Consider the following 16,937-nt stretch of genomic DNA (forward strand, 5'->3'; position numbering starts at 1 on the left):
CCTCATTGGTTTTTAAACTACCGAGTAATACTCTTAGGCCTACATGCAGATTCAAATCTTTGCTATACACATTTTTTAGTTATAGTGGTCTGACACTTCAATACCATATTGGTTTAATAAAAAATTATACACATTGGTCACCAAATTTACGTATTTTAAAGTTTAATTAAAGGTAATCATTTGTAATAAAATTATTTATTTAACGAAATAAATGTGGTACATTATATTTATGTTACAAGATAATTTAATATTTTTATGTTTCCACTTGATCATAATGTTTCAATTAAAATCTTGTAACTCGATATATTTTAATAGGGGCATGATTAATGGGGAAGTAACCAATTGGGGGAAAGTGGGGGGAAGCAAATTTTTTTTTTTTCCAGCATCAAGATCACACGAAAATATGAACATTTAGAAGAGACACTTTGTGATGAATGTTATTATTTAGGCAGGAAAACGATCGACAAAAATAACATTCAAGATAATATTGTTTGTGAAGAATATGAACGTTTTTTTCTTCTTCATGTTTTGTGAAGTAAAATTTCGCCCGATTTAGAGTTTAGGGTTTAGGATTTAGGGTTTGGTGTTTTGAATTTATTCCATAAACCCAAAACACCAAACCCTAAACCCTACACCCTAAACCCTAAACTCTAAACCGTTCGTGTTAAAAACTCAATCTAAACCCTAAATCTAAACCGTAAACCCTAAATTTCTAAACCATAATATCTAAACCCTATAAACCCTAATATCTAAACCCTAATATCTAAACCCCAATAGCTAAAACTTCAAAATACGTTCGAAAAACACGATAATTGTTATATATTACTTCTTCGAGCGTTTTTCCGCCAAAATAAAAACATTTATCACAAAGTGTCTCTACTAAATGTTCATATTTTCATCTCATCTATAATGTTCGTGAACAAAGTTTTTTCAAAAAACGAAAAAAAAAAAAAATTTGCTTCCCCCCGAATGGTTACTTCCCTCTTGATCCTACCACTATTTTAATATTATATTGTGATACGAACCATTTCAAATCCTGACTCCGTCACTGAGTTTAGGTATCTAAAAGTTGGTAAGATGAAGTGTAGATATCTACAAATTGGTAACATGAACCCATTCTTTTATTACTTACAAAAAGAAAAGGAAAGAAAAACTCTTACCAAAGATTTTGGTCATTGACATTCTATTTAAACTTATTAATGTAATTTACAATTTTCTATTGAATGTTGGTGAAGAAAAATTTATAGTAGATGGTGAAGGTGTCGGTATAGGTACGCAAGACGGAGTTGTGACAGCTTCAGCATTCTTTTCCATCTGGTATACAAATCAAATTCAAAAAACAAAAAAATTATTTTGAGATTAAATAAACATTTATAGCCTAATTACAAAATTAATTAAAGTTTTTGTACAAAAGAATGTGCAGCAGGCATGGAATTTTTGGTCCCTCCCAATGAGTTCAACCCCAGCTGGTGTGTAGAAGCCAAGGTTTTGTGATATATATATATTTTTTACTAAGATAACATATAGATATAGACATCAATGACACCTTAGACGTTGTATCAGTATCGCATTTAATATTAATAAAATAACAATCGTCGTATTCTTAGGGCGAATATGGCAATTCCTTACGATCGCCGTTGTTCGATTTCTGTGATTTCTGTTTTTTCTTCTTCGTTTTTTCTGTTCTGTCTATGTGGATCTCGTTTGATTGTTCTAATGGGAAAGAATTCGGGGGGTAATTCTGTGAAACCAAAAGTCACAACCATTCCTAGGGTTCTTCGAAAAAGGAAAATAGGGTTCGATAATCAAGGTGTGTCGGCAGAAGGGGATGCGAGTAGCACTAACCTAGGGATTCGAATAACACTGGGGAAGAGGACGCGAACAAAAAGGATCCGGTTTCTTTAGAGCTGCCGAATATCCAAAATTTAGATCCCTGTAATGTATTTTCAGAATCAATGATCGTGAAAATACTTGCAGTAACCTGGGAATCGTAAATTGAGAAACAGAGTCTGAGAATTGCTGCATTTAGGGTTTATATTGAAATTGCCCCAATTTGGGAATTTACAATTAGAAGAACAAGATAGGAAATTGATAACAGAAAATCATGACTAACTCTCTAACAGTACATCGCCTATATACAGATACGACCAATTGCAACAACTAACAACTAACTAAGTTTCCCTCCAATTCAGTTGACTTGCTTTCACATGTTGCTACATTTTAACTATAACAATCCCTTCCTCTTCAAAACATTCTTGACCTCAAGAATGGGTCACTGAAAGTCAAAATCTGGAAAGCGAGTCATGATGTCTTCACCCAGCTCCCAAGTAGCATCATCCACATCACCCAAATGCCACTGAATTAACACATAAACGACAACTCGGTTGTCCTGTTTCACTACCTTTCGATCCAACACATTCAATGGGGCAACTGCAATTAATCCTTCCATATCCACCTTTGGTAGTGTGCCCATTGCAGTAGGGATAGGTCCTTTATGTAACTTCAATTGTGAGACATGAAAAGTGGGATGAATCTGGGCAGTAATAGGCAATTCTAAATTGTATGCTACAGCACCCACACGCTCTATGATCAAAAAATGTCCATAATACTTTGGTGTTAGCTTGTGATATTTAGCCTTTCTAAGAGATGATTGCCTATATGGTTGCAATTTTAAGTAGACTCAATCACCCACTACAAGCTCCCTTTCTAAACGTTTAAGATCAGCATAATGTTTCATTCGTCTCTGAGCCTTTTGTATGTGATATTGTAACAACTTGATGACCTCTTCTCTGGCACACAATGTTCTATCAACTTCTTCCACTCTGCTGGTCCCACTGCATAACTAAAGGGTGTGGCAGGTGGTTGCCATACACCACTTCAAAAGTAGTCTGAATTGTAGAATGTTCACTAGTATTATACTAATATTCTGCTAAAGCTATCCATTTAACCCATTCTTTGGGTTTGTCACCAGTCATACATCTTAGAAAACACTCTACACTTTTGTTAACTACTTCAGTCTGTCCATCTGTTTGTGGGTGCTATGCAGTTGACTTATGCAGCCCCACATGCAATAGCTTGAATAATTCTCTCCATAAGACACTTGTAAACACTTTGTCTCTATCACTAACAATGATCTTTAGAAGCCCAAGCAATTTGTATATGTTATACAAGAAAACTGTAGCAACTTGAGCTGCTGTAAATGGGTGAGCTAAAGGAATAAAATGCCCAAATTTACTAAGCCTGTCCACCACTACCAAAATGACTGACTTGCCATAAGACAATGGTAACCCCTCAATGAAGTCCATAGAAATTTCAGTCCAAATCTGAGTAGGTATTGGTAAAGGTTGCAACAATCCTGGTGATTTGGACAGATCAGCTTTATTCTTCTAATATTCAGAGCACTTTTCTGGGCAATTGAGAAAATCAAAATCAAGAAATTGAAGGTTAAAAGGTCAGTGTTGATGAAGGCTGTTGGAGAAACAGAAATGGATCAAGAATTTAGACAGGAAGATGGTGATTCTATCAAGCAATTGGTTGATCTGATGAACACCATCGTTGTTGATATGAAGAAAATGGTGGCTGAACAAAAGGGGTTAAATGAAGAAATGCAGGAAATGACTGAAACAAGACAAGGTAATAATCGATCTTTTCAGTTTCTGGATTGTGATTAAAACCTCTAGTTTTTGCTCACGAGTTATTGGGAATTCAAAAGGCTTGATTGTTGATTATAACAATCAAAAACTAGCAAGAACTGATCATGCCTACAAGATGTTTGACAAAATGTCAATTAATAATTCTCTTAAATAAGAAACATCAATTCAAGAATATTATGAAGCCTTTCATTCTTTGTTCAAAAATATGGATTTGAATGAATCTTACATCATTGATACATTCATTTGGGGGTTGCGACCGGAAGTTAAGAGTGGTGTAAGTTTTTTTCAAATCGAAGAGTATTTATGATGCATATATTTTGGCTAAAGTAAAAGAAGATACACTAGCGGTAATTAAGCGTGGGTCTCATAGCTTTAATAGCCAGTTGTATGATTCTGCAACTTTTGGTCATAAATTCAATGTTGATAATGTTAGCCAATTACACAATCTACAAAGTCCCATTCATTTTAATGACATGGTTTTGTTTGAAGAAGATGACTTAACACCCCAAATGATGGAACCTGATGGTGAAACCCAAGTGTTAAACTTTGATAAAAATACACAAGTTGTGAACTTTGATGCTGAATTGGTGGTGGTGGACATTCCTGGTCTTGTCGACAAGATTGGAACTCAATTATTCAATGAATATAATATTGAAGAAGTTGAAGCTACATATAACAAAGGGAGTGAGAAGTCTGAAGTGATGGATATTTCTAATTTTGTTGCAAATGAGGTAAACAAGGGCAGCAGTAAGGGTTGCATCAAACCTTATAAGCCAAGTGAAGTGGTGGATTGTAGTTTTATGGAATCACTACCTTCTTTAAGCAACAACAACGATATAGATGTTACTGATATTTGTGAAGAAATTGTCAAAGATGATTAAAGCAAGTTTAAACGGACAATAGTTGAGAAGGAATCTAAAGATGTGATTGTGGTTGGCAGTGATTTAAAAGAGGAATATGTAAATTCCGTTTGTACTAACCTAGGTCATAATGTGTACCCAGAGTTTGTTGCATATGATCAAAATCAGAATCAAAGACGAGATGAGGCTGCCAATCTTACAAAAGTGCAATGGGGTACTTCCTTTTCTAATAAAGTGGAGCATAATCTCGTGAATGCTCTCTTGCCACTTAAGTGTGATAATTAGAAAAGGTACAAGAAGGAAAAAAATAGATGTTGATTTTGACTTATGGGGTTTGACTATGAAATTGTGTACAAAAGTGAAACAGACAATGCTGCAGCAGATGCTTTATCTAGGGTACAGGGTTGTGGTGAGCTGTTTGCCATTCAAGCTGTTACTATACAAAATGACCTAGTTAACCAAGTCAAGGAAAGTGTGAGGGCTGATGTGGACCTGCAATTATTCAATAAACAATTGCAGGATGGTACAGTTACTTCTAAACATTACTCTTTAAAAGATGGAATGTTGTATAGGAAGGGTAAGGTGGTAGTGGGGCAAAATAATAACTTGAGGTCACAACTACTGCAATACTTCCATGCTGATTCAATAGGGGGCATTCTGGAGTGGTTACTTCCACTAACAGAATTGCAACTTGTTTTTATTGGAGGAAGATTATGAAACACATGAGACAGTTTATTGCAATGTGCTCTGATACCAATTTATAATGTATTTTCAGAATCAATGATCGTGAAAATACTTGCAGTAACCTAGGAATCGTAAATTATGAAACAGATTCTGAGAATTGCTACAATTAGGGTTTATATTGAAATTGCCCCAATTTGGGAATTTACAATTAGAAGAACAAGATAGGAAATTGATAACAGAAAATCATGACTAACTCTCTAACAATACATCGCCTATATACAGAAACAACTAATTGCAACAACTAACAACTAACTAATTTTCCCTCCAATTCAGTTGACTTGCTTAAACGGTCAACCAGCTATTATATTCAAAATGCCCCCATGTGACTTGCACGTGCTGCTGCATTTTAACTATAACAATCCCATTATCGATCATAAGGTAAGTGTTCATCTTGATAATGATTTGGTTAGTATCCAATCTGAAAGTGATGCTTCTGTTGATGATGTTAATATGAATAATAAGGCTCAGAGCAAGGAATACGAGTATGTATTTCCACCACTTAACACTAATCATAATACCTTGCATGGGAAAACTGCTTCTGTGCAAGATTCATCACATCCTTCTAATCAAGGTTTGAACTTTCTTAATGTTGTGAATGGAAGCCGGGAAAATGGTAGCAAGAAGGTTAAGTTCAGGTTCATCGAATCTCCTTCGTCAGTGGACAAGGATATTGATATTGAATTACCTATTTCGCCAGTACTGGAAGCTAGCTAATGTTATAGTAATACTCTCTATGGGTACTTTATTGGTAAACATATTGCATATCCTGTAGTCAAGAATTATGTATCCAATGCATGGAAGAAACATGGATTAGAGAAGATCATGATGAATGCTAGTGGCTTTTTCTTCTTTAAATTTTCCTCTAAGTCCAGTATGGAAGAAGTGTTACAAGCAGGGCCTTGGATTATTCGCTAGATTCCGATCATACTCAATAGGTGGTCACCGAAACTGGTCTAAGCATAATAGCTTCGAATATTGGCATGCCTATGAATTCGTATACGAGTACCATGTGCTTGGAATCGTGGGGCCGCCCAAACTTTGCCAGAGCGTTAATAGAAATTTCAGCTGAAAATGAGATAAAAGAATCTATTAAGATGGCCATTCCTAGCGTCGATGGGAAGAATAGAGCTACTTGTGAGCTTCGAGTTGAACTTGAATGGAAGCCTCTGCGTTGTTCGTGTTGTCAAGTTTTTGGTCATAAGGACTCCCACTGTCACAAAGTAGTGGTGGAGTCGGTTACTACCCCACATGTAGATGCTGATGGTTTCGGAACTGTTGGGGGGAAAAAGTGATGAAAAATAACAATATTGCTACTAAAAAGCAAGCTGGTGGTTTTAATATTGGTAAACAAAAACAAACTCTTGTTTATCGACCTATTAAGAAGAAGGTTGTGGAAGAGTTTGCTATTTCTAACCAAGCAAAGCCTAATGATGTTGTCACCACTAATGCGTACGAGGTGCTGAATCAATTGAACGAAGAAAATGTCAATACATAGGTTACTACTACGTCAAAAGCTATACCGGATGCATTACCGGATGAAGAAAGTGATCAAGAACCTAATGGTGATGAGACTTCCAAATTTATGAACTACAAATCTAAAGGGGCAAGCAATCCTAATAAAGAAGTTTCCAATCGGTAGTTTTGCTACATGGAATATTCGGAGTTTGAATAACCGCCCGAGACAAAAGGAGATTCAAGACTTTGTAACTAATAGTAATTTATGCTTCTACGCGATTTTAGAAACTCCTGTGGATGTTGGCAATCTGTCTGGTATATGCTCGCGAGTTTTTCCTGACTGGAATTAGACGTCGAACCATTCTGTATTCATTGGTGGCACTCATATTATTTTAGGTTGGAATCCGAACGATATTAATGTCAGGTTTTAAATACGACCCATCAAGTCATTCGATGTTATGTTCGTACTATAATGGGCAACAATCAGCTTTATATCTCAATTATTTATGCGGATAATTACTATGTAACTCGTCGTAACCTGTGGCTTGATTTTAATATGCATGAGCGGTTTGTTGGTGATCATCCATGGGTCCTCATGGGTGATTTTAATGTCTCTCTAAATCCTGAAGGTTCTACTGTTAGTAGTCATCTAATTACCATTGCAATGAGGGAATTTAGGGAGTGCATGGAGGCAATTAGAATGTGTGATGTGAACCACTTTGGGTTGCAATTTACATGGAATCAAAGCCTTTTTTCTTCTGATGGAATTTTAAAAAAGATTGATCGAGTAATGGCGAATGATAGTTTTGTCAGTGAGTATCCTAGATTATTCCACAAAATTATTAAGGGAAGATTGCATCGCAGCCACATATTCGGATTAGTCAATGTGCGGTATGTTATTGTTGACGATTCTAATATTCCTTCTTTATTTGTTGATCATTTTACTAATTTTCTTGATACAAATGCAATTACTAATGTTCAGGTTCCATAAAATCTTATTATGAGAAGGTTGAGCACAGGAAAATCAGTTGCTATGATAAGGCCGATGACGGCAACTGAAGTAAAGGAAGCAATGTTCAATATTGGGAATGATAATTCTCCAGGCCCAGACGGGTATACAACGGAATTCTTTAAATCTTCCTGTAATATGATTGGTGATGAAGTTATTGATGCAATCCAATATTTTTTCCGAAACGATCAGTTACTAAAGGAGTTGAACCATACGGTAATTGCTCTATTACCTAAAGTTCAATCTCCGAGCAAGGTCTCAGATTATCGTCCTATTGCGTGTTGCAATGTTCTATAGAAATGTATTAGTAAGATCATTACTAATCGCATCAAAGATAGTTTGGATGATATAGTGAGTGAAAACTAGTCGGCCTTTATTCCTGGCCGTTCGATTTCAGATAACATTCTTTTAACGCAGGAACTAATGCGAAACTACCATTTAATGACTGGCCCTCCAAGATGTGTTTTTAATGTTACATCCAAAAAGCATATGATACGGTTGAATGGTCATTTTTAGAAGCTATATGTTCCATTTGGTTTGCACAGGATCATGATTTGTTGGCTTATGAAATGCGTGACTACGGTCTCTTTTTCTATTAATGTGAACGGTGACCTTCATGGGTATTTTAAAGAAAAAGAGGATTACGCCAAGCGGACCCTTTGTCCCCATATTTATTCACGTTAGTTATGGAGATACTCACCTTACTCCTACACCAAAATGTAAGCTCTTCTGAATTTCGGTTCCATCTGAAATGTGAAACGCAAGAAATTATTAATTTGTGTTTCGCAGATGATCTATTTATTTTCTCTAGTGCTGATTGTAATTCAGTTCAAGCTATTAGCGGTGCATTGGAGGAACTGGTCTGGGCTGGTGCCTAGCTTAAGGAAGAGCACAACGTTTTTTTGCTAATGTTACTCCATCTTTGAAAGAGCAGATCCTTGCCTTAATGCCTTTTGATGAAGGATCCCTCCAAATTAAATACTTGGGTATTCCTTTGATCGCTTAAAGACTGTTTTACAGTGATTGCAAAGTCTTAGTAGACCAAGTTAAATCTCGAATTAATAGTTGGCAGAACAAATTTCTCTCTTTCGCAGGAAGGGTGCAGCTGATTAATTCGATGTTGTCTTCGATGCAAATATATTAGCAATCCATTTTCCTTCTTCCTTCGGCAATTATTAAAGAAATAGAATGTTTGATGAGCAGTTTTTTGTAGTGCCAAGGTGTTATGAAGAAGGGTAAGGCGAAAGTTAAGTGGGCCGATGTATGTTTACCAAAGGATGAAGGCATCCTAGGTATTCGTCGGTTAATAGTTTGGAACATAGCTCTCTTTTTGACTCATGTTAGGAGGATTCTTAATAATAAAAACTCCCTTTGGGTCAAATGGATTCATATGTATCGTTTGATGAATCAAAATATTTGGGATGCATCTGTTCCTTCTAATGCTAGTTGGGGGTGGCACAAATTATTGAGTATGTGGGGTGTATTACGTGGTAGTTTTGTTCATATTTTGGGTAATGGGAAGCATACTTCAGCTTGGTTCGATGAGTGGGCTAGCATGGGTCACCTCTTGTCTATTATCCGTCGTCGTGACATACTTAGAGCCGGGCTATCCTTATCCCATTCGGTCGCAGATATTATTCACAATGGGGAATGGTTATGGCCTGCAGATTGGGTGGATAGATACATGGTGCTATCTAATCTGGCACCTCCCACGCTAAACAATGATGATGATATTGTCAAATGGAAAGATGTCAATGGTGTAGCTTGCGATTTTTCTATAAAACAAGCATGGGCATCAATTCGTCCAGCAGCTCCTCAAGTGTCTTGGGTTTCAATTGTTTGGCATTCACATTGTATCCCTCATCATTCGTTTGTTCTATGGCTTCTTCTTAAAGATAAGTTAAAAACGCAAGACAGATTGCAACCATGGGAAATTCATCAAGGAGATGCTATTGTGTGTCCGCTTTGTAACTCTGTGCCTGATTCTCATACTCACTTGTTTTTCTCATACAATTATTCGACTCGAGTATGGAGTATGGTCTGGCAACACTGTGATTTTCCGGTCATTAGTTACTACTGGAAGGACTTCGCGTATATGCTAAGCTCATTTGCATCACGTAATGTGGCCCGCATTGTTATTATTAAACTTCTCTTTTCTGCTTCGGTGTACTCTGTGTGGTAAGAACGTAACAGAAGATTGTTTAAGAAAGGAAGACGTTCCCCCGAATAGCTCTATCAAGTGATATATTTGACTGTTCGATTAAAACTTATGAGCTTTAAAAGGAAATCATCTCCAAGTGCGTCTTGAGTGTGTTTTTGTTTTTGTTCGAGCTTTTATGCTCTTGTTTGCTTTTCTGTCATAGTGAAAGCTCGGTAATTTGTGTGGTTATAGGGCGTGTCCTATAACTCAGTGCTTAATTCTTGTATCATTTTTGTTGATAATAATATATTCACCGGGTAACCCCTTTACCCAAAAATAATAATATAACAATGATAATAACAAAATACCTGAAGATTGAGATCGATGTAATCAAGTATTATAGGTTGGGGCTCCATGTCAATTGGAACCATGGAAAGATGACCTTTTATGGCATCATTTAGAATAGTTTTGACCATACGCAAGGGCTTGTCATCTGCTCCCACTCTGCGAGACAAAAATGGTAAAATGCTTAAATAGCAGCAACACTACAATTTGTATAATATAAGATTATATATATATATATATATATATATATATATATATATATATATATATATATATATATATATATATATATATATATATATATATATAATGATTTAATCAAGAGGGAAGCCCTTTTTTGGAGGGAAGTAAATTTTTTTCATTTTTTTAAAATTTTTTTTTCAGGCATCAAGATCACATGAAAATATGAAGATTTAAAAAAGACATTTCGTGATGAATGTTATTATTTTGGCGGGAAAACGCTCGGAGAAATAAAAGACACTTCGGTTTTTAAATGTCTTTTTTAAATATGAAGGTTTTTAAATGTCTTTTTTAAATGTTCATATTTTCCTCTAATCTATAATGTTCGTGAACAAAGTTTTTTCAAAAAACGAAAAAAAAAAAATGATTTGCTTCCCCCTTCCCCCAAAAAAGTGTTTCCCTCTTAATTATGACCTTGTATATATATATATATATATATATATATATATATATATATATATATATATATATATATATATATATATATATATATATATATATATTAGGGGCAGGATCAATGGGGAAGTAACCAATCGGGGGGAAGCAAATTTTTTTTTTCATTTTTTTTGAATTTTTTTTCCCGGCATCAAGATCACACGAAAATATGAACATTTAGAAGAGACACTTCGTGATAAATGTTATTATTTAGGCGGGAAAACGATCGACAAAAATAACATTCAAGATAATATTTTTCGTGAAGAATATGAACGTTTTTTTTCTTCATATTTTGTGAAGTAAAATTTAGCCCGATTTAGAGTTTAGGGTTTAGGGTTTAGGGTTTGGTGTTTTGGGTTTATTCCATAAACCCAAAACCCAAAACACCAAACCCTAAACCCTAAACCGTTCGTGTTAAAAACTCAATCTAAATCCTAAATCTAAACCCTAAATCTAAACCCTAAATCCTAAATTTCTAAACTCTAATATCTAAACCCTATAAACCCTAATATCTAAACCCTAATATCTAAACCCCAATAGCTAAAACCTCAAAATACGCTCGAAAAACACGATAATTGTTATATATTACTTCTTCGAGCGTTTTCCCGCCAAAACAAAAATATTTATCACAAAGTGTCTCTACTAAATGTTCATATTTCCATCTCATCTATAATATTCGTGAACAAAGTTTTTTCAAAAAACGGAAAAAAAAAAGTTTTTGCTTCCCCCCGCTTCCCCCCGATTGGTTACTTCTCCATTGATCCTGCCCCTATATATATATATATATATATATATATATATATATATATATATATATATATATATATATATATATATATATATATATATATATATATATATATATATATATATATATCAGATGCCAATACAAACCTCCTCCTGATTTCTTCCATACTGAGTTCTTGTAGATATATATGCATGCTTTGGAGAATTCGGTCAAGATCAACCTCATGTATGGTACTTTGAAGAACCTGCATAAATAATAAAAATTATAAAAAAAAAATAATAATAAAAATAAGAGGAAAGTAGAGAATGTGCACGCTTAGATAAAAAGTGTTTTGGTTCAACTTTACTAAACCCATACAATGGTACCCTTTACCAAACGGCCCATACAGTTTCTCAATCGCTCAATCGTTCAAATACTCCAAATCCAAATTTTGTTCATAGTAGAATATTCACCAACTTCCAATTCTGACCGCCAAAATCTGTCTTTGACCAACTAAAGACCGGCATTGACCAATTAATTTGAAGGATTTTGAAAAATCTAATCGATATGCTTCAAATAAAGGGTTTAATAATGGTTCAATCGGGATGTTTACAACCGTGTTAAGCTGACCTTTGTAATTTTGATCAAGCATTTGACGACCAAATCAGAAAACTTCATGTTTCTTGAAGCAAAAGATTGATTCGATGAAGGATATGGCCGTCTAGATGGGTCCAGTGGCTTTAAAAGATTGATCAATACCACAAATGATGATGTCCTCTCTGCATTATCCTGCATTACCAAAACATATTATAGATCATCAAAATAACACAACTAAGATGTGCGAGTTTAGGTTTAGGGGCCAATTAAAAATCACCAATATCTTAAGCATTAAGACATTTAATGCTTTCAGATGCTGACTGTCATCATCCATCATCATCCTTGGAACCCTTTCATCTATAAGCCAAAGCAAAAGCTCTGTGATCAGATTCTCAAGTGTTGTCTGATTGACTGAATGAGCCAGCCGTTTATTCTGAAATATCTGCAAAAGGGATCACACTTAAGCTTGCAACATTACATACTCTACTTAATCGGATGACCTTCTTTAGTGTGTTAACAACTTGTAGAACATGATATAAGAAGAACTCACCTGCATGAGTGTGTTGAGAACATATTTACAGGATCTTGAAGATGCAACCATCAAGTCAAATTCAAAAGTCTTTGCAACCTGGTAAATAATATAATAATAAAAATAAACCAAATTAATAGAGTGGCAAAGTGTAAAAGAAAAAAAAAATCAGATAGAGGGTAACCACAATTTACATTAGCAGATAAACATGAAACAAGTCTGTCAGCATCTTTGGTCAGATCATCAATTAAACTGCCATCTGGGTCACTGGTGGCAGCTGCCAGTTCAAGGCACACGACTTTCATACCTTCAACACACTGCAAGGGGAACAAACATTTACATAAAACTTAAGATATAAAAAAGACAACAAGAAATAAAACAAAGCAGAGGAAGACAAAAAAAAAAAATTAACATTAAAAGGCAACCAAACTTACTTAACACCTACCTGCTCAGTAGAAGAGAAATATGTTAAGACATCTAGAGCTTCATTCCAATCTGAAGGACCAATTGCACCTTCAGATGGCTGTGCCATTTGATGTCTTTCCATTTGAGCCTCTGGAGGAGTATAAGTTTCCCTGAAACCGTTTTAAGTCATACAAAATATAACAAAGTCAAATAACGTGTTCTTTCGAATTAAAAATAAATAAATAAATAAATAAATAAATAAATAAATGCATCTCACTACCTGCTAAAGACTGGTCCAGAGACTGGTCTTGAAACTTCACCACTTTTCTCAGCAATTTCAGAGCTGTAGAAAAGTAATTATAAAGATATATATTCTGGAAGATCAACAACAGTATAATAGTCTGTTCATTCTTTTAGCAAAATATAATATAGCTTTGGAGTTTATTATGTGTTCACTACAATAATGTTATCAGTCCATGCAACTTATGTAACTTCTGATATACACAATCTTATAACAAGAATCTAAGATATTTTTTTATTAGCAAATTTACTCCAACCAGTATAAATATTGATATAGATAAGCTTTAATCAGAAATTATTAACACCAAGTAACCAAGCAAGCAGCGAATAATAGTACACCAAATAATAGAAGGTAATTAAAGAAGGTAAAGCTTCTGATGCTTACCTATTTTCCCTCACAGAACGTCTTAAAGCAGCAGCAGCAGCAGCAGCTCTTGCTTCACCTGGCTTCCCCTCCTCCTTACGTTTCTTCATTTCATGGTGGGCCTAAGATTATGATTATGATAATAGACCAAAAGAATTATTGCACATATTAAGGAGCAAATTATACCCCAAATATAATCTACACGAAACAGAAAAAACAATATACCTTCCACTTAAATATATCATCTAGCATGTTTCTAAAAAAATTTCTAGGTGATACTCAAGTACGTGAACTTGGACAAAAATCCAAACTCAATTAAAGCTAGACAAGTTGAGAGTCATAACTTGAAAGAATTATTTTCTTGATGGTTCGGCTCAAGTTAATGACTCTTAAGGTTAAGGAGTCGCCTCAAGTCTAGCTTCGGTTGTTTGTTTAATGGGCTACAAGGCCGTTCTTCATTAAGTCTAGCTTCGGTTATTTGTATCCTTTTACCGAAAGAAAAAAAAAATGCAGCTTAAAGGTGGATGGATACCTTGTTAGAGTCTTTGACATGCAGTGAAGCTTGTGACTGAATGTTAATATCTTGCAATGGCATTATAGACTTTGGTTTTGAGTCCTTGGCTGAAACCCCTCTCTTCAATTCAAATATATATATATATATATAAAAAAAAAAAAAAAAAAAAAAAGATTTTCAATATCTATTAATCCACATATTTGAATGAACAAAGTATATCAGGTATTAATCATACCGAAGATACAGATTTGCTCCCATGCTTCGATCGATATTCATTAGTCTTGGCAACCTTTGAGCGAGTTTTTACTGTTTGCCCTGTTACTAATGTTTTGTTGGTGTCATTTACGTCTGAATATGCACCATGTGACTTCAACCGTTCAAGAACAATAGTCAAAGCAGGTTCCTGAATATCTCTTACATTCTTCATGACCTAGAGTGGACATTAACATACATCGCTCTTAAAAAAACATTACACATATATGTAAATATGTAACACAAAAAAAAAAAAAAAAATGTCGGTTTTACACACCATTTCAAGCCTACACACACTAACGATATCTCCAAAGAATACTTCTGCTGCTTTACGAACATCCGCTAACTTATCCTGATGAGTAAAGGATATTAAATCTATCACCGAGAATCGTTAATTATTTAAGGAAAAATTTAATATAATATATTCTATATATAAAATATATTAAATACCGTCATAGCAACAGCAACCGGTCTCAGTAAATGAATGGCATCAGGAAATTCTGCCGATCCTGTAAGTTGTTTAGATAACCAGTCTAAAAGGTCCTTGCGTCCTTCCGCACCAAGTTTAGCATCCGACAAACCAGTTGTGATATATGGTATCTATATATAAAGATCAACAAGTTGACACTAATTACAGTGTTATTTGAAAAAAAGAAAAAAACAGATATAATTAGGTTGTCTATAAATACTGAATGATATAGCTGTGAATATGGTTTTTATTCAATTTCCATTTATTTCCTGTCCTGATTAGACTTAATTTCTCTAATATATATAACTTGAGGTGCTGATACTAATTATATTTAGTAAATCTTTAATCATTCCCAGTCAATAAACATAAACCCGAAAAGGACAAAAAACACAGACCATCTTATCAAGATGGGTAGCAGCAACCCATGAATCCAAGGTAACCAAGGTACATTCTCTCATGTTCTTTTTGTTGTCACCAAATAACAACATCTAACAATATTCCCTGCAAGTAAAATCATGGCATTTATTTATGTTGTTTTTTGAGGTACAACATATGTATAAACAAATTAGGGTAGGTGTGTGTATCTAAGGACCTTGCTTGACTTTTCTATTGCGGGTCCCATAGCGGACGCGAGACCGCTGATAGATAACAGAGTAGCCATGATTAGCTTCTTGTTGGTGTCATATAGCCGACCTCTAAGAGCCCCAAACAATTCAACTGAACAGAAGGCACAATTAGTTAGTGTTGAGATTAAAAATAGGTTCATGATATTTTTTTTATACAAAATTATAATAACTCACAAATAATATTTATTACCAGTTCCAGTAGGCTGAATGCGCTTGTTAGCTTCTTCCACTATTTTATTTACAGCTTCAATAGATTCTACACGAACCTGAGTAAAATCAATATCCATTTCAAAGTGATTCAAGATTCTAAACGAACCTGAGTTTTCAATTTTTTTTTAGTTGACTTTAAAAACTTATGTTCTCGCAAAAGAAAACATTTCTGAAATTTTGAGAATTAGGTCCACCTTTGACTTTTTGAATAATGTTGACTTTGAGTGGCTGAGTTTAGTGCTAATTAACGGAGCTAACGGAAACCGTTAATTACTGAATGTTTTTGTTAAAAGTTAATTTATTTCAGCTTTACCTTCCAATCAGAACTATCGAATCCTTTCAGAAGAGTTGGTGTTATCTTTCCACTAATATCCTGACGTGGCAGGCTATCCGGGCCACCACCAGACACAGATGACACAGAAGAATCTAATGCCTTGACTGTCTTTTTTGGCACAGCAGCTTCACCCTGCATGTAAAAAAAAAAATATCAAAAAAGAATTTTTTTTTTATTTTTTATTTTTAGAAGCAGACAAATAAAACCATACCTCGAAAGGATTCTTTTCAAACTCCACCTCTACTGCAGTAAGAACCGTAGGCTTGACATCCGACAGGAACAGTTTAATATCAGGACCAACAAATTTATGCAATACGCCAAGAAGTTTAATGGTAGCATTTTTAGTAGCAGGAGGAGCACTTGATTGAAACCACGCAGTATCTTTGCTGAAATCAATAACATCTTTCAACTTCAAATGTGTTACACCAAAGTCCTCAACTGCAGAAACCATCCACAGTAGGCCCTCGCTAACGACCTTAGGATTCTTGTGCACTTTCATGATCTTATACATCTACAAAATCAATCAACCAAGATAAATAATATATTTATTATTGAACTCAAAAAATCTATATAAGGACATTTTCCTGCGTACACTTACTCTTTCGAAAACAAAACCTGGGCCCACTGCCTCGGAGAAAGTGGTTAAACATTTCATAGCTTGAGCACGGGTCTTAATGTCAGCCACCCTTTCACAAATACCTGCCAATATGTAAAAAAACAAAAAACATA

General features: G+C 34.8%; 1 pseudogene; it reads right to left on the reverse strand.

The window, feature by feature from the left end:
* Positions 1 to 1,206: 1,206 nt before the first annotated feature.
* LOC139854434 (protein MOR1-like) overlaps positions 1,207 to 16,937 on the reverse strand; it is a 112,419-nt pseudogene continuing 96,688 nt past the window's right edge.

This window comes from Rutidosis leptorrhynchoides, chromosome 6 (assembly GCF_046630445.1).
Source record: "Rutidosis leptorrhynchoides isolate AG116_Rl617_1_P2 chromosome 6, CSIRO_AGI_Rlap_v1, whole genome shotgun sequence".
NCBI lineage: Eukaryota > Viridiplantae > Streptophyta > Magnoliopsida > Asterales > Asteraceae > Rutidosis > Rutidosis leptorrhynchoides.